We start from the raw sequence: 18,922 nt of genomic DNA on the forward strand, positions 1-18,922 counted from the left end.
CCGAGTCATGATGAATATGATGTAATCCCAGTGTTTTCCACTGAGCACATCAGTGTTCAACTGGTTCATATAAATGTTTGTTCATATTGTGGTTTGTGTGCCTCATTTGGAGACAAAACACCATTTTGACAAGAATGATGTAAAGTTTCATTTTGCAGAATTGAAGGATTTTCAGAAATGTGTCAGTGATTTTTGAATTTGTGTGTAGAGTTCTGAGAATATGAGGCATCCTTTCAGAAAATGTGTTTAAACAATCGAGAAAAACTGTAATATTGTGATTTCTTGGTGGAATAGGAATAGTCCCATTACGTGCATAAATTAGCTGCCTCTTTTTTTTTATCTTTTTTAATATCTTTAGAACACATGTGTGTCACATAAGGATTGTGATTGTGAAAAAGTGCATTTTAGCTCATTAGCTAAACTCTCAACTCTCATTTAGTGGGCCCCAATGGGCGGTGGACCTCGAGTTCGAGCCCCAGCAGGTGCAGGGGCCATATTGCGTGGTTGATCATGATTTAATACGCAGGAAAAAACCCTCATAAAGTACCTATAGTCAACATAGTTATTGATATTTGATGTGCGGTAAGAATATTGGACTTAACTATGTGATGTCTGCACTGTCGTGCCCCCCCCAACCCCCCCACCCTGAAGCAGACAATTGGGCTGCTCTTTTACGAGCCCGTTTCAGGCGCCCGTTGCTCTTTTGCCGAGCCGTGTGGGCAACGCGGCTGCAAGTGTCGCCACGTCCACGACTGTCCCCCCCGGCCTGCCTCTCTTCTAATTACAGACTTGTGACATGCACATGAGGACGGCTCCGTGTTAGCACGTCACCGCGCCTGTCCTGACACATCCCGTGGCCACAACAGCAGAGGGGCCGCGGGGGACAGCGCTGCCCTGTCCCCCGTCACTGGGGATTAGCATTAGCATGCTAACAGGCCCCCCTCAGGGAAGCGCCGTGCTAAGGGTCAGGCTCACAACTGTCAACAGCCTGCTTTAATTAGCCCGGGCTGACGCTGGAGTAAAGAGCTGTTTAGGAGGAAAACAAACCGACTTAGAAGGTAGATACGTCACTTTGGCCTTTTATGGGGGGTTTCCAAATGGCGGCCCATGGAGCGGCACTAAAAATATGACGGCTGCCAGTAATCCATCATTCATCACCCTAGCTCCTGCACTCCCTTTAGACCTGTGCTTTGCTTTCATATTGCTCATGCAGCATCGTAAGTGTGTGTGTGTGTGTGTGAGAGAGCGCTGACATGTCAAACTCGCCGCCTCCTAACCTGACAGTATCAATGTGGCGTTGTCGTAGGCCGGCAGACGAGGTGAGAAGCAGAGTGGGTGCGAGGTGGAGTGTATTGTCACTCAGACAGTGCATTATCCAGCTGTTCTGTGGCTGTCTCCTTCTTGCTTTAGCGGCGTAATGGGAGCGTCACACACCCGCAGACACTTGGAGTCTCACTATTCAAGCTCAGTGGCCACGTCCCCCCCTTCCACCCCCACACACACACACACACACTGCCTGCTAACTGACTGCCAGGGCTGCCGAGTCCCGTCCTGTCCTGACCCACAATGACTGTCAGCGGCAACCTGGGGGTCGGCAGGCGTGACTGTCACACTCTGGGCGCTGAGCATTTACCTGCTGACAGCTTTGCAATTAGTTAGGGAATGTTGTTACCGAGAGAAAGGTGCAGGAAGAGAAATGGAGAGTGAGAGGTGGGTAGATAAAGGGACGGGGGGTGGGGGCTGAGAGGGGTTGGAAGAAGGAAAGAAGGATTTGATCTCGGAACTTGTGTACGTGTGTCAGCTGTTTAGGTCGGAATATATTTACAGAGCGGGACAACAAGACATTGGAGGCCAGACTTGGCAACGTACAACTCGTAAAGCTTTTTAGACGCTTCCAAATGTTTTATTTTTAAACCTTCATCATCTACGCTGGATTTGCCAGGATTACCCCTGAAGTCTGGAACTCATCAGAAAACAGTCGACCCTCGTTTATTGTCCTTAATTGGTTCCAGAACTGACTACAGCTCAGTGAATTTCTGTAGAATTCAAAAACAGAATATAGCACAGAAAGCTGGTTATGACTTTGTAAATGCGGGTTTTTTGCACTATAAGAGCCTTGTAGACATGAAATAACACCCCTATAGCCGGTTTTATACATCACATTTGGCAGGTTACGGGATTACAGCATAGCAAGCTAGTCAATTTACGAGTTAGCCTCATCAATTCCCTTATTCTAAACTTAAGAAAATGTTCCAAGCGGAGTTGGGAAGAAGGACGAAGAAGACAACAATGTACCACTTCCACACGGAATGGGAGGAGAACCTTTTTTTCACTGGACCACCGCCATGGCATGTCGACTTAGAGCCCTGTAGACTCTAATAAGGATATAATAGAAGTGTAGAGGAAGGAGGGGAGGGGGCGTTGTGTTCGTACTTAGTGATGCAATCTCACCTTCATCAATTGGCCCCGTGGCAGGTTATTTAGCACTCAAACACTCAATAACACTGGTGGTACTTTGTTTGGCCACCCCATTCCATCCATCCATCCATTTTTCTTCGATTATCTGGGTCCGGGTCGCGGGGGCAGCAGTCTTAGTAGGGAAGCCCAGACTTCCCGGTCCCCGGCCACCTCCTCCAGCTCCACCGGGAGCTCCACCAAGGCGTTCCCAGGCCAGCTGTGAGACATAGTCCCTCCAGCGTGGCCTTTTCCCGGCTGGGCATGCCCGGAACACCTCACCAGGGAAGGTGTCCGGGAGGCATCCGGACAAGATGCCCAAGCCACCTCAACTGACTCCTCTCGATGTGAAGAAGAAGCGGCTCGACTCTACTCTACACCCCATTCCATTGAATGATAAAGTACAGGGCCTGCCTTCAGCACCATGGCCAGCTCTCCATGAACTCTCTACCATCAAACATTCAAACTCAACCATGGCTCATCTCCACAATCACTTGGCTGCATAAAAGGCAAGTCTCCTCTGGTTGGACGGAGCTCATCACCATCCTCTAACGACCTCTCTCTTTTTCAGTGTAAGTCCTTGCCATCTCTCTCCACCCCTCACACCCTTTGTATGCGACTGACAAGAGAGTAGCCCAGGCTCCTCTCTGGGTCCTTTGGGAGTGACGGAGCGTGACCGAAACTGTAGTCCCAAACCAAACACAAGTGGAAATTAGTCTATGGAGCAGGATCAATAGTGAATTAGCCAGTGTGCTGGTTCTAGGGGCTGCTGGCTTGGCTCGGATGCAATGATCCATTAAAAGGCCACCAGTGGCTCCGACTGTAGCATCCGTAGTTTCGTGTGTTTCTCCACTGCCCGGTAAGTATACACACCAAGAAATAAAGTCATGGCAACTTTACACAATTGTTATTTTGGTAACGCAATAGTCTCCTTTGGAGCAAGGCACTGAACCTTCAAGGCACTGAACCTGCCTCACTCTGACCTCATTCCCCCAGACCTACGCTGAATAAATAGTTCCATTCCAACATTATACTGTACTCATACATCCCAAAGCAACAAACATCTACCTTATGGTGCAATGACGAATTACACAAGTAACACACCACATTCATCTATATGGGTATGCAAGTAGACTAACTTAATATACTGTAAATAATATAAAGTACAGGGCGGCACGGTGGTCCAGTGGTTAGCGCGCAGACCTCGCAGCTAGGAGACCAGGGTTCAAATCCACCCTCGGCCATCTCTGTGTGGAGTTTGCATGTTCTCCCCGTGCATTCGTGGGTTTTCTCCGGTTTCTCCGGTTTCCTCCCACATTCCAAAAAACATGCTAGGTTAATTAGCGACTCCAAATCGTCCATAGGTATGAATGAGAGTGTGAATGGTTGTTTGTCTATATGTGCCCTGTGATTGGCTGGCCACCAGTCCAGGGTGTACCCCACCTCTCACCCGAAGACAGCTGGGATAGGCTCCAGCACCCCCCGCGACCCTCGTGAGGAAAAGCGGTAGAAAATGAATGAATGAATATAAAGTACACTAAATATACCGTTTCATACTCATTCATAACCCGCAAAGCATGCTGGGAAACAACCCATGCTAGGAAAGACCCGCCCATTTCTGCTTTTACTCTCTCCTCTGGTAGTTTTTTCAGAGGAAAATATTGAAATATTTGGAAAAAAGCAAAAATGGGGAAAAAAAATGCAAATTGTTGATACAGTAAACCTCGGATATATCGGACTCGGATATATCAGAAATTCGCTCACAACAGACAGATAAAAAAGAACCAATTTTTCTGTAATGCATTTCCAATAAAAATTCATTGCATATATCGGATTTTTTATAACAGATTTCGCCTATTTCGGACAAAATCTCCAGTCCCGTTCCAATTCATTTCCATTAAATTTCCCTCGGATGGCCGCATCGTGGCGCTCCGATTCGCCGAATCGTGACAGGCCGCTATACGACGTCATTTGCAGCGTTGCCTGCGCGTCTAGGTACATTGGAAACATAGTCAAGGAAGTGCCTTTTTATAACGGATAAAATCCGATTTACGCATATACCGGATAAAATCCGATATATGCGTAAAACGGACATTTTCCGGTAACGGATTTCGCTTATATCGGACAAAACCAGTGGGAACAATTAAATCCGATATATCCGAGGTTTACTGTACTAATAACATGCAGGCAAGAAAAGGCAAATCTTACCACAAATCTTGGATGTTAACCAAAAAACATGCTAACTGGGGCAGACGTTAACCAAGGTACCACAGTATTTTGAGTTTTTTCTTGTAAACAAGTTCTTAGCATAGCTACATTTCAAAGTCACATGGAAAATTATTATGATTATTATTTCCACTACCAATGTTTTTTGGAAGGTCGCTCCCTGTAAACGGTGGGGGTCTATCTATTAAAACATGCAAGCGTCAAGTTGTCTTAGAATAGGAAAAACTGTTTCAAAATCTGAACCACTCCAACATCAGCCGAGCCCGGCAAAGGACCTCCTTTTTGTGACTAAGAAAGCATTCATTTCATGTAGGAACGAGTTTATGGAGTTCTTCATGTCTTCAAATGTGTTGTCCAGGACTGAAATGCTCCCTGTGGTGCAGGTGCTCAGCTGTTCATCTCCCATTCCAGGTGTATGTGTGTGTCTCTGGTGATTAATGAGCGGCAGGCTCTGATGGATGGTCTTGATCACAGAAGGGACAGCGTACTCCGGACACACACACACACACACACACACAAAGTTAGTGAGTAAACACAAAGGGTGTCATGAGACAGTTCACGGGACGGGACACAAGATTGGGTCTGCGAGAATGAGACCAGGCAAGATTTTAACGGATGAAACACACTCTGTGCGTATGCTAGGGGCCCCGCCTCCACCCATCCAGAGAAACGCTATGATGAAGAAAAAAAGAGACAAAATTGTAACTTTGAGAGTGTTAACCAAGAGAATGGTGAAGGGTTTTGCAGCCTTAAAACATATATTATTGTGAAACTAATAAAGTTGGCTACATCATGGATTTTCACCCGCGATAAACGAGGGAACACAAAATATCAGAAGAATATTGACTGAGGTGAGTCATTCATTCATTCATTCATTTTCTACCGCTTTTCCTCACGAGGGTTGTGGGGGTGCTGGAGCCTATCCCAGCTGTCTTCGGGCAAGAGGCGGGGTACACCCTGGACTGGTCGCCAGCCAATCACAGGGCACATATAGACAAACAACCATTCACACTCACATTCATACCTATGGACAATTTGGAGTGGCCAATTAACCTAGCATGTTTTTGGAATGTGGGAGGAAACCCACGCATGCACGAGGAGAACATGCAAACTCCACACAGAGATGGCCGAGGGTGGAATTGAACCCTGGTCTCCTAGCTGTGAGGTCTGCGCGCTAACCACTGAGGTGAGTCATACTTGCTGAAATATTAAGATATCATGTTGGTGTGTGGGCTGCATGGCGGGCGAGTGGTTAGCGCGCAGACCTCACAGCTAGGCTAGCTAGACCCGGGTTCAATTCCACCCTCGACCATCTCCCAAAACACGCTAGGTTAATTGGCCACTCCAAATTGTCCATAGGTATGAATGTGGGTGTCGAATGTGTCGCCCGAAGACAGCTGGAATGGGCTCCAGCACCCCCCGCGACCCTCGTGAGGATAAGCGGTAGAAAATGAATGAATTGGGTGACGTTTTGAAAAAGAAGTGGGTTGAAGAAGGCTGTTTACCTGCAAGGCAAAGATTCTTTCAGAGCACCCAGAACCCAGAAATGAACGCATTGTGTAATACTAAACATGAAATGTGGACACCAGCATTTTCTTCATGTTCTGGTAACATAATAGCCCCCCAATATCTCACTAGATGACATGAGATGCACAGTTAGCGTCTATCAGTCTATTAGACAAGGAAGAGGACGGCTGGTCCAGCAGAAAAATACATATGACCCGCTTGGGACGACCCCATCATCATCATCTCATCTTTGGGACCAGGAGATGAAAAGTCTCTCTGCAGCTGCCACACACACACACACACACACAAGGTGAAATGTTGCCAGATGTAGTGATGTGCTTCACACACATTGCCGTGTTTGATGACTTCTTAAGGAGATGTACTGGACAGAGCGTGGCTGAAGCCATTTTGCAACACAAACGCATGTAAAAGGATGCACTCAAACACACACACATTGTCCCCCCCCCCCCCCCCCCCCCAGCAGTCAGATAAGGCTGTCTTATCAAGAAGCAAAAGAGGAGGGGTCGCCGTGTGAAAATGGCTTTCACCCCCCCCCAACCTCTGTCACAGATTAAAAGGCCCTGCTTGGAGAGCATTAGCAATCTCGCTTTTCATCTGTCTCCGCCTTTTTTCCTTCACTCTGTTGCTGAGCGCCATCGGATTTCTGAGCCAATCTATTGTCACAGTCCCGCCACACACACAAAGAGAAGTCAACCTCAATCTGATAGGCCATTGTCTTATTCTCCCCATCGCTGATTCCTGCTCATGGTATTGATCGCAAAGCTGTCCCCCGCCTCACATCTCATCACATCACTCTGTGTCCAGCGGAGTTGTCTCTTTTTCTCTCTCTCTGTGTGTGTGTGTGTGTGTGTGTGTGTGTGTGAGCGATATTTGGGCTTGTGTCACTCAGTTTGATAGAAAATGTGGCCGTGATCCCATTGGACCAAACATCTCATTGGGAGAAAATGGTCATACTGGAGCCCTTGTCCGCCCTAATTACACCTATCAGTGCGCTGCGACTCTGCAGGACTGAAGAGAGTGGACTACAAACTAATCCAGTCCCTCCTGGCAGTGAGGAGACCAAGCCAGTGCGACGTGCGCTCGCCAGTCACTTCACTGGGTGCGTAATTAAATTAGTTCCAATACACAAGCTGTATCGTTTATCAGCAAAGATAATAACTGAAATTCAGTATCAATATGGCTTTTTCAAAAACTTATTTTTGACTTCCTTATGCGAGACATCAACACATACAACGACGTGTTTGCCTCAGTTAAGGTCAGTCTACATGACTCTGAACTCTAAGAAAGACACTGGGCAAAAACGGCCAAGAGCAACACCACTGCTGGACAAGAAGAACATTAAGTCTCCATTTTGTCAGAAAACATCTTGATGACCTCAAGAAAAGACCTTTGGGAAAATACTCTGTGGTCTGGTGTAAAAGCATATCATAACAACAGTAAAACATGGTGGTGGTAGTGTGATGGTCTGGGCTATTTTGCTGCCCTGAGATAAATGGAACCATAGATTCTGCCATCTAGAAAAAAAATCCAGCAAGTCCACCAAAGCAAATGAAGACTTTGGAGCGGCCTAGTCCAAGTCCTGAGCTGAATCCCATTGAGATGCTGTGGCTTGACCTTCAAAAGTCCTTGATGCTGGAAAAGCATCCACTGTGGCTGAATGACAACAATTCCTCCACAGCAGGAAGAGACTCATTGCAAGTTATCACAAAGGCTTGGTTGCACTTGTTGCTGCTAAGGGCGGCCCGGCCACTTATTAGCTTTATGCTAATCACTTTTTCACAGCGTGTGACCAATCACAAAAATGTTGTTGCGGAAAGCACGAAATCCAAAGAAATACAGCATGAATAGGTGCAGATTCTGGAAGGTCTACGAAGATTTCTGTGCTGGTAATTGCTGTGTGCTGTGTGCAGCTGCTCTATAAGAGTCCAAAATTAACATAATGCGCCCCCTTTAATAATAACAAGTTTGATTTAAAAGCACATTTTATGTTGAGTTGTATTGTCATTGACTAACATCTAAATTTGTTTGATAAACAGAAACATTTAAAAAACATGATGTCATCAACAGTTCTCAAAAATGGAAGGACACCACCTTCCTGTTTTGCTATGAGTTATTTCTTGAATTCAATAGTGTTTCTCACCTCCTTTATCAAAATGATGCCACTTCTTTGTTTCGTTTTGGATTATTTTTCCGCCATCATCAAAAGGAAAGCAGACACTTCAGGTGAGGAAAAAAAAAACTTGTGGCAAAACATGAAGGTGGTGTCTGTGTTGATCTTGTTGCACAGCGTATCTTTGGCAACAATCATACCTTCAATGAACCTAAAAGTAACCTTAAATGTTCATTTATCACTTTCAGTTGTCATACATATGCATTTAGAATTGTTTTGTACGTGTAAAACTATAATTGTTAAGCTTGGGTTCACAATTTTGGATTGCATTAATTGGGTTTCCATTACAGTGGTACCTTGGTTAGCATGTTTTTTGGTTAACATCCAAGATTTGGGGTATAATGATGCCTTTGCTTGCGTTCAACTGCATGTTTAGCATCCAAAATACCGTTTGGTTTGTTTATAACAGCTTTTGCTTCTATCGGAGTTGTAAGGAGATACAGGATGGACTTCACGATTTTACAGCTTCTGCGGTGCATACACATACAGTACATGCATACACATCTACTCCGGTTCCTGGGGGGGTGACACTCAGTGTCTGTTTTTACATCCATAACCCTCATGTCTCATTTGTGATGTTAAATGTTCATTTGTCACCATTTTTGGGTGTCTGGAATGGATTCATTGGATTTACATTAAATTCTATGGGCAAATTTGCCTTGGTTAGAGTTCGTTTCGGTTAGAGTCGGAACGGGTTCCACTGTATAAGTTGCAGGACAGCCAAAGTTTTTTTTTTTATATAAATGTACTGGATCTCTGTTGTACCTAATGAAATGACCTGTCGTGTTCCCCTGCCTCCGCCCTTCCACCCCCCACGCCTCACAGGCCCGTCTGTCAGCCCTCTGTAATTATGAGGAGTGAGAGTAATGCGGGGCAGTATGAATAGGATTGTCGGCCTGATTGTGATGTATCGGCTTTCATTACCATGTCCATGGCTGTGGCCTTCGCCATGGAGGAAATCCTATTTAGGCCCTAATTTGGGAGCCTTCCCCAACCGTCCCGCCTGATAGCAATCACGCACGGTAATTGTGTGCTGGGGCAAATGACAAGAGGTGAGAGTCAGTCGTGGAGGGAGAAGGAAGGAAACAAGATGTATCTGCATAGCATGAGACGTGACTCCGACGCCAATATTTTGTGTATATTTCACAACTACTCGGGTTTGTTGGTATGACAGTCATTCTAAAGGTAATGTAAAAGTGGTTGTAGTTGATGTGATGTTGTGATGGACAGTTGCCTGCCCCCACCGTTAATTGAGAAAGGGGTGATAACTGAATAATTGTGATTTATGGGAAAATCTGTTTGCCATTGTTCCCTGATTTGACAACATGTAACAAGCCCCGCAGCCATCAACGTTTACACCTTCGCCATTGCTAAGTTACTTGTTTCATTAGTTCCTTATTCTCTGCGATAACATTGACTCCACTCATGGGCTTGGAGATAACGAGCGTCTAATTGACTCATTTAAATACTGTTTGCCTGCAGGAAGGCCTTTGCATTAAATGTTTGATTGCCCTTATATTAACTGTCATTAATCCCCTCTGCTCTTCATAAGGACTTGATGGACCTTTTGTTGGACTTCCTATCCACCGCACTGTTCTCTATGCATAATTAAGTCGAATATTCCAAAATATGGAAATGAGGAGGCACTCAGGATTTGACTAATGGTCTTTGCGCCACAATTCCAATTACAGGCAAGCTTTTGCATTTTATGTTCTGCATCGATTCATGATTCATTAGCTCTGCCTTGGCTCTTTTGTCTTTTGTCCATTTGTCCCTCAGCACATGTGCCGTGATGACCGTCTGGGTTTCTACACCTGTTGTGTTTACGGACACAAAAAGAGTGGGACATTTGGGCTTCACTGGGACTCAATTAAACACAAACATGGCAGCAACACGTAAGTAAACACACGTAGGGGGACTACAAAACTGGGTCCGCAAGACATGCTGGGAAGCGGCACCCTTTTGTCAACAGTTTTCCTAAAGTACCATCATTCCTTATCGTGGTTAATCGGTCCCAGATCGGATCACGATAAGTGAATCGCTGCAAAGTAGGATTCCTTTCATATAAATCAAATATTTGCAGATTTTACACGTAGAAAATCTATTTCTAACTTTCTAAATATGGTTTTTAACACTTATGCTACATGAAATAACCCCCCTAGAGTCACCTGCTATTACCCAATATAGTACACATAACAAGTCCTCCCTCGTTGATAGCAGTAAATTGATTCCACAACTCTTATGCTGCAGGGACTCGACGAGACCAGCTAACATGCAGACCAGTGAGCCTCGACTTTATTTCCTCTAAACCTAAGGAGCCAAAAATGTACCACTTCCACACATGATGGGAAGAGACCCTTTTTTTCACACACATAGAGCTTCACACCTATGGATAACTTGGACTCTTTAATGATCCTGACATGGATTGTGGTGGCAATGTACGAATGCAGGAGGATTGTGACAAATATTGTCCAGGCTGCTAAGTAAAATACTGCTAAATTAATAAGGTTGTATGATAAAGCAATTAACTTCTCTTTACCTGTTTTTTTATTAGCATTTTTATTACATTAATGTTTTAATGTTATCTGTAACGACGTCATTCTTTTTTTAAATTATCTTAATATTTGAACTTTTTAAACAATCTTCTGTCAATATAATGACTTTATTCCTATAATATTGTGTCTTTTTGCCTTTAATATTTCAACTCCATGCTACTAAAATGGCATTATTTTTCCTCATAAACTTTTCCTTATTGGAATCAAAATGACAGCTTTTCCCTCCATGTCTGCAGTTATTCTTTTGTTTCATTTTCCAACTATTACAGTTTCGTCTTGGAATTATGACTATCACTTTATTCTAGTAAGATCTAGTAACTTTTTGCAATGTACGTATGAATGCAGTAGCATTGTGACAAATATTGTCCAGGCTGCTCAGTAAGATATTGTTGTATGATACATTATACATTCTGAACTGTTTTTGAAAACTGATCAGTTATTGGAGATATTATTAAGGTTATCGGATTTATCTGTATGACGTCATAATTCCCTCATATCAGCCCAATATTGTACACATATTTCCATATGTATGTAGTTATATGTATGTTTTTATAGCTTATAGCCTACCGTAGCTCAGACTGGTGGCATTTTGGTGGAAACGTGAATCTGCGGTGAATACCTGATGCGGTCCCCAGGTAAGTTGAGTGTGAGTCCCCTGCTTTAGAGGAAGATGTACAGCACAGCAAACTTTAGTCATCAGTTACAAGCTGTCAAGCAGCCAGACGGGGGAGACACACAAGCTTGTCTGTGTTTATTGCTAAACGGATCCTATTATTCTACACTCCTACAGACTGTTCTCTGGCCTAATCTCTGCGGGGATCTTACTCGGCCGGGATGACAAATGGGGAGGAGAGGCCCGGGCAAGCGGGGGCTCCGTGGAGAGGCTCAGGCTGGAAGTCTCACTAAAGCCCGCTCAGTTCTCGCCGGGATCATCTCCGCCGCGGTCTGCACTAACCCTGCCAACGGAAAGGCCACGCGCTAACTCAATTATGTGACACGTAAAAGTCCAAGTTTAGATTGTATACGAGGCAAAACAAAGAATCTGGCCCCCACTCGGGACTCGCACACGTGGAATCCACTGAGAAAAAGGACAGGAGGCGTATCAAAAGTTAAAAGTGGAATAAGAGCAATGTAGTATTTTTCACAAAACAATGCAGACTATGTTAATCCTCACATTTTCTTGCACTTTTTCTTGCACTCCCAGGCCACATCGGAATCAAACATTTGGTCCTTGTGTTATGACTAGGGGTGTCACTGTCACGATCGATCTCGAGAGCTTTGAGGTTCGACCCCAGGATGCAGAGAGCAGGACCAATTGCAGGTAAATAATATTTATTTGTTGCGGAAATTGCAGCAAACAGAAATCAGGGACAGGTGTGGGTGACTATGGCAACGAAGGCAAAACAGGAAGTCCAATACAAAATAAGAGCGTCAAAAACGAAAACCAAAACCCAGACAGGGACCACAAATAAACTGTCACAAGGGAACCCAAAACAGGGCGTGACAGTCACACACAGGACAGTCTCGTGGGCACTGGGCGGGGGACAATAATAAATAAAGAAATGGCCGACACATTTTTGAAGCCCATCTGCTTCCGAGATAAAAGTGATGAACTTTGCTGGTTCGCTAATTTCATTCATTATTTCATTTTCTGCTGCTTTTTCCTCACGAGGGTCGCGGGGGTGCTGGAGCCTATCCCAGCTGTCTTCGGGCGAGAGGTGGGGTCCACCCTGGACTGGTCACCAGCCAATCACAGGGCACATATAGACAAACAACCATTCACGCTCACATTCATACCTATGGACAATTTGGAGTCGCTAATTAACCTAGCATGTTTTTGGAATGTGGGAGGAAACCGGAGTACCCGGAGAAAACCCACGCATGCACAGGGAGAACATGCAAACTCCACACAGAGATGGCCGAGGGTAGAATTGAACCCTGGTCTCCTCGCTGTGAGGTTTGCGCGCTAACCACTCGACGGTTCGCTAATTTATTCAAGATATTTAACAATATTGTTTTACATCAGAATGGCAGATTTCGGCATATAAATATTTAAGTTGCACTTCTTTATCTGTCTCTTCTAGGAGGTTTGCCACCAGCTGCTTATAATGATCTGTCTTGTAGTTTCCAAGAAACTGATGCAAAAGTCAATGCATGCATTTTGTCCACTTCCAAGACAGATTTCTGCAATAAAAACAAAGCATTTGATGTGAAAACACCAGACATATTCATATGAATGTTTTGACTTTATTCCTGTAAAATTTGATTTTTACATTTTTGCAGTTTTTTTGGGGGAGGGGGGGGGGTTCTTGTTAAATAATATTTTTTAAATATAAGAACTAAACAGACAGGGGCTGCAAATGGACCCCGGGTCACACTTTGGACACCCCGATCATGAAGACTAACGACGGTATCCTTGAACATGTGAAAGGATCTGCTCAGTGATTAAAAAAAAACAGTGCAGTGGTCTCATTAGTGAGACTTGCGAATACGCCTCTCTCTCCCTCGCTTGCAACGCCCCTTCCAGTGTCCAAGACAACCAAAGGGATAAAAGTAAGTTATTGCAGTATTTTTTTGGGGGGGGGGGTCTTGTTAAATAATATGTTTTAAATATAAGAAATAAACAAACGGGCTGCAAATGGACACCGGGTCGCACTTTGGACACCCCGATCATAAAGACTAACGACGGTATCCTTGAACATGTGAAAGGATCTGCTCAGTGATTAAAAAAAACAGTGCAGTGGTCTCATTAGCGAGACTTGCGAATACGCCTCTCTCTCCCTCGCTTGCAACGCCCCTTCCAGTGTCCAAGACAGCCAAAGGGATAAAAGTAAGTTATTGCAGTATATTTTTTTTGGGGGGGGGGGATTCTTGTTAAATAATATTTTTTAAATATAAGAAATAAACAGACAGGGGCTGCAAATGGACACCGGGTCGCACTTTGGACACCCCGATCATGAAGACTAACGACGGTATCCTTGAACATGTGAAAGGATCTGCTCAGTGATTAAAAAAAACAGTGCAGTGGTCTCATTTGTGAGACTTGCGAATACGCCTCTCTCTCCCTCCCTTGCAACGCCCCTTCCAGTGTCCAAGACAACCAAAGGGATAAAAGTAAGTTATTGCAGTATTTTTTTGGGGGTGGGGGGTCTTGTTAAATAATATGTTTTAAATATAAGAAATAAACAAACGGGCTGCAAATGGACCCCGGGTCACACTTTGGACACCCCGATCATGAAGACTAACGACGGTATCCTTGAACATGTGAAAGGATCTGCTCAGTGATTAAAAACACAGTGCAGTGGTCTCATTAGTGAGACTTGCGAATACGCCTCTCTCTCCCTCCCTTGCAACGCCCCTTCCAGTGTCCAAGACAACCAAAAGGATAAAAGTAAGTTATTGCAGTATTTTTTTTTTGGGGGGGGGGGGTGTTCTTGTTAAATAATATTTTTTAAATATAAGAAATAAACAGACAGGGGCTGCAAATGGACACCGGGTCGCACTTTGGACACCCCGATCATGAAGACTAACGACGGTATCCTTGAACATGTGAAAGGATCTGCTCAGTGATTAAAAAAAACAATGCAGTGGTCTCATTTGTGAGACTTGCGAATACGCCTCTCTCTCCCTCCCTTGCAACGCCCCTTCCAGTGTCCAAGACAACCAAAGGGATAAAAGTAAGTTATTGCAGTATTTTTTTTGGGGGGGGGGGTCTTGTTAAATAATATGTTTTAAATATAAGAAATAAACAAACGGGCTGCAAATGGACACCGGGTCGCACTTTGGACACCCCGATCATGAAGACTAACGACGGTATCCTTGAACATGTGAAAGGATCTGCTCAGTGATTAAAAAAACAATGCAGTGGTCTCATTAGTGAGACTTGCGAATACGCCTCTCTCTCCCTCCCTTGCAACGCCCCTTCCAGTGTCCAAGACAACCAAAGGGATAAAAGTAAGTTATTGCAGTATATTTTTTTTTTGGGGGGGGGGGGATTCTTGTTAAATAATATTTTTTAAATATAAGAAATAAACAGACAGGGGCTGCAAATGGACACCGGGTCGCACTTTGGACACCCCGATCATGAAGACTAACGACGGTATCCTTGAACATGTGAAAGGATCTGCTCAGTGATTAAAAAAAAACAGTGCAGTGGTCTCATTAGTGAGACTTGCGAATACGCCTCTCTCTCCCTCGCTTGCAACGCCCCTTCCAGTGTCCAAGACAACCAAAGGGATAAAAGTAAGTTATTGCAGTATTTTTTTTTGGGGGGGGGGGTCTTGTTAAATAATATGTTTTAAATATAAGAAATAAACAAACGGGCTGCAAATGGACACCGGGTCGCACTTTGGACACCCCGATCATGAAGACTAACGACGGTATCCTTGAACATGTGAAAGGATCTGCTCAGTGATTAAAAAAAACAGTGCAGTGGTCTCATTAGTGAGACTTGCGAATACGCCTCTCTCTCCCTCGCTTGCAACGCCCCTTCCAGTGTCCAAGACAACCAAAAGGATAAAAGTAAGTTATTGCAGTATTTTTTTTGGGGGGGGTGTTCTTGTTAAATAATATTTTTTAAATATAAGAAATAAACAGACAGGGGCTGCAAATGGACCCCGGGTCACACTTTGGACACCCCGATCATGAAGACTAACGACGGTATCCTTGAACATGTGAAAGGATCTGCTCAGTGATTAAAAAAAAACAGTGCAGTGGTCTCATTAGTGAGACTTGCGAATACGCCTCTCTCTCCCTCCCTTGCAACGCCCCTTCCAGTGTCCAAGACAACCAAAGGGATAAAAGTAAGTTATTTTTTAATTACTGTTTCATGTAATTATTGCATTGAATCTTTCTAATTGTATATTTTATACGTGTTTTGGCACTTTTGTTACCTGTTCAACTTTGCTGCAAGTCTGTGTGCTCTCGTGTTACACGCTAGTCACCTTTCCAGAGGCAGACTTGTTCACAAAGGTCTACTGTTTGCATCCCAAACAGACACAAACACACACGCTTCCACAGCGACTTCCAAATTGCTCCAACAACCCGGGTCAAACCCAGTGGATGAAGCCCAGCCGGCTCTATTTTAGAATACAGTACTGCATGGATGCCAGCATGCATAAATGACTAGAGTGTAATGGGGTGGCTGTGTGGATGTACTCTGAGCTGTGACACTGACAGCGCATGAGAATATAATGCATGGAGCCCCCCCTCCCCGCTCCTTTTTTCCTCCATGCTCCTCTGCGCCCCGCTGCCTCCCAGCCACGGGATCAGCTGCAGGCGCTAATGAAACGTCAGTCAGGTAATTGAGGTTCTGGTGGTAGCGGGCCGGCCGGGTGGGTGGGCGGGCGGGCGGGCGGTCGGCCCGTGTGGGCGATGACACAAGGACGCTGGCAGCCGCAGAAGCCCCACCGATACCTCGCCACCCCTTCCATGCCGCCTCCCACGGAGCCTCGCAGCAGCGGCTGCTCCAGAAGCAGCAGGGTGTAAAATATGGCGTTTATGCTGACATGTCTCCGTGTCTTCCTGTGCGTGCACAACATTGTTAACCACATGTTGTGCCAGCAGCCCCGGTGATGGAGTCAGAGGTTAAAATCCTTTGTTATTGCACCCCAGGGTGATGTTGCCGGCCCTGCCGCTTGCTGACCTGCTCCGCAGCCCCAGTGAGTTATGGGTAATGTTTAATTCTCCTGCTGTGACAGCTGTGGATCCGCATGGCAAATTGGATTTCCCTCTCTCTCTCTTTGTTGGGACCGAGTCGGAGCAGGTAGGGAGATGGAAGGAAGACATTGCCTGCTCGGGTGAGGACTGTCGCATTTAGTTCACTGGCCTCTCTGTCTCTCGCTGACAAATCAAATCAGGTTTCATTCTCACGGCCGTTGGGTGAAGTCAAGTGGAGCTGCTTTATCCAAGTTTATAGGCGCTGGGCAATCACGTCTCTGATCTGGGACCGACGCTTTCTCCTCGCCCTGACGGGATTGTTGACTTCATCACGTGGGACCCCAATCTTGTCTTGTGTGTTACCTAGTGCTAGGGGAGTCAAAAGAACAGCAGGGGCAACACGGCGGATCCCCGCACATTTGTCAATCAGCATTCACAGACGCGCTAATTCCAAGACTTTTTGTTTCTCTGAAAACGCACCATTCACTCATAAATACCGTTATCCCTCGCTACATTGCGGTTCAAGCAGGTATTTTTTCCTCAGAATTTTTGGTTGTGTTACTCCAGGTGACATGATCTGTCATGAAAAATCATAAAATTTAAATTTGCTCCTAAGTCAACCAGTCACCCAGGCCAAAATTCTCACTCTTTCTGGTCCTGAGAGGACAAAGGAGTCGACTCCCAAAAAATGCAATAAAAAAACAACATACAAAAACAACATTTTTGCTTTGATCTCTCAATCAACTTCAATTCAAATCAAAAATATCAAACACGTAAATACTTTTATCCCTCTAAATGTCCATTTGATTTCCTGAAGTCACTGTTTTTGCTTCCATCTGGCGTAAAAGTTTCGCCGCATTTCAGAAAAATAACAACAGTAAAAGATGGCGGTGGTAGTGTGATGGTCTGGGCTATTTTGCTGCCCTGAGATAAATGGAACCATAGATTCTGCCATCTAGCAAAAAATCTAGCAAAGTCCACCAAAGCAAATGAAGACTTTGGAGCGGCCTAGTCCAAGTCCTGAGCTGAATCCCATTTAGATGCTGTGGCATGACCTTCAAAAGGCCTTGATGCTGGAAAAGCCTCCAACGTGGTTGAATGACAACAATTCCTCCACAGCTGGAAGAGACTCATTGCAAGTTATCACAAAGGCTTGATTGCAGTTGTTGCTGCAAAGGGGGCCCAACCACGGTGGCCTCTCTGGAACTGTTTCTGGACATGTACATAAATACCACAAACTATGAAGGCCACCTATTCTATTTGCTCCAAACGATAATTGGCGGCAATTTTTATGCAGAAATAAATTTGTGATTGTGAAAAATACTTTTTTTGTTGAATGTGCTGTTCTGCCGGCATGTGGTGGCGGAGCGAGTCGCACGCGATCTTTGAAGACTTGGTGAGAGTTCCCGTCGACAGCAAAGTAGGAAGAGCTTGAAGGACAACGCCTGACCTGTGGCCAAGAGCAACATCAAATTGAGGAATAGGAAGTCTCCAGTCAGTCACTTCACTCTCCTCTTCCTCCCCGGGGGCCTCAACTGGGTGGGTGGACGGTGGGGTTAATGCTTGGCTGTAAGCACTGTTTAGTACTAGTGATTGGGTTCGCGTCACAGCATAGCAGGACTTTGCCCATGAGCAAAAAAAAAAAAAAAATCCAGTGGAAATGACTTCCACTGTCCGGCCCCGTGGGCACCCGTCCCGCCTCCTCTTTGTTGCAGCTCAGTGTCCCACAGAGGACAGAGGTGAATTCCATGTGATGATTAAAAGTTTCTCCGTCAAGGTGACCTCAGTAGGGGGTGAAAGTCAAAGAGTAGGAGACACAGAGATGAGAGGCGGGCATCTGTATAGGCCGACAAACCCCCCCCCCCTCCCCCTCACGGCGATCAATGATTGCATGTGACATGATAAGTATAAAGCGCAGCACCTCGCAAAGCAGGCATGGACAATCTAATCATCGTCACATCGATGATTACCACAAGGCGGGATGCATTTGAAGAGGCTGCAATTACCTGCATGCCCCTCGGTACACATCCTTTCTCCTAACTGTGCGTTCAATCACCGCCACGGTGCGTCCCCCCTCCGTCACGACAGTGACGTATGCTGACGATTAGCCCGGATACACTTCAATTATGATAAACAGCCTGCACACTTCTTAGGCCGTGATGAAGAGATCCATCGGCACTCAAGGTGTTCTGCTCCAGGATTTTCACATCAGCGGCAGATCCGACGCCGGAAGGCCCGGATGGACCTCTTCTTTATCATTCACACCCCGCTGAAGCACACCCCCTTTCAATTTACACTATAGTATTTATTAATAATCTCCACCTTCTCCAAA

General features: G+C 45.2%; 1 long non-coding RNA gene across 1 annotated transcript in view; it reads left to right on the top strand.

Moving 5' to 3' along the window:
* The first annotated feature begins 4,167 nt into the window (after positions 1-4,167).
* LOC144898373 (uncharacterized) overlaps positions 4,168-18,922 on the top strand; it is a 205,986-nt gene continuing 191,231 nt past the window's right edge. The window contains exon 1 of the long non-coding RNA XR_013627306.1: positions 4,168-4,449. This is a non-coding gene — a long non-coding RNA (uncharacterized LOC144898373). The remainder of the gene's footprint in view (positions 4,450-18,922) is intronic.

The sequence above is a fragment of the Doryrhamphus excisus genome, linkage group LG4 (genome assembly GCF_037039965.1).
Source record: "Doryrhamphus excisus strain RoL-2023G ecotype Guam linkage group LG4, RoL_Dexc_Guam_v1.1, whole genome shotgun sequence".
Lineage (NCBI taxonomy): Eukaryota > Metazoa > Chordata > Actinopteri > Syngnathiformes > Syngnathidae > Doryrhamphus > Doryrhamphus excisus.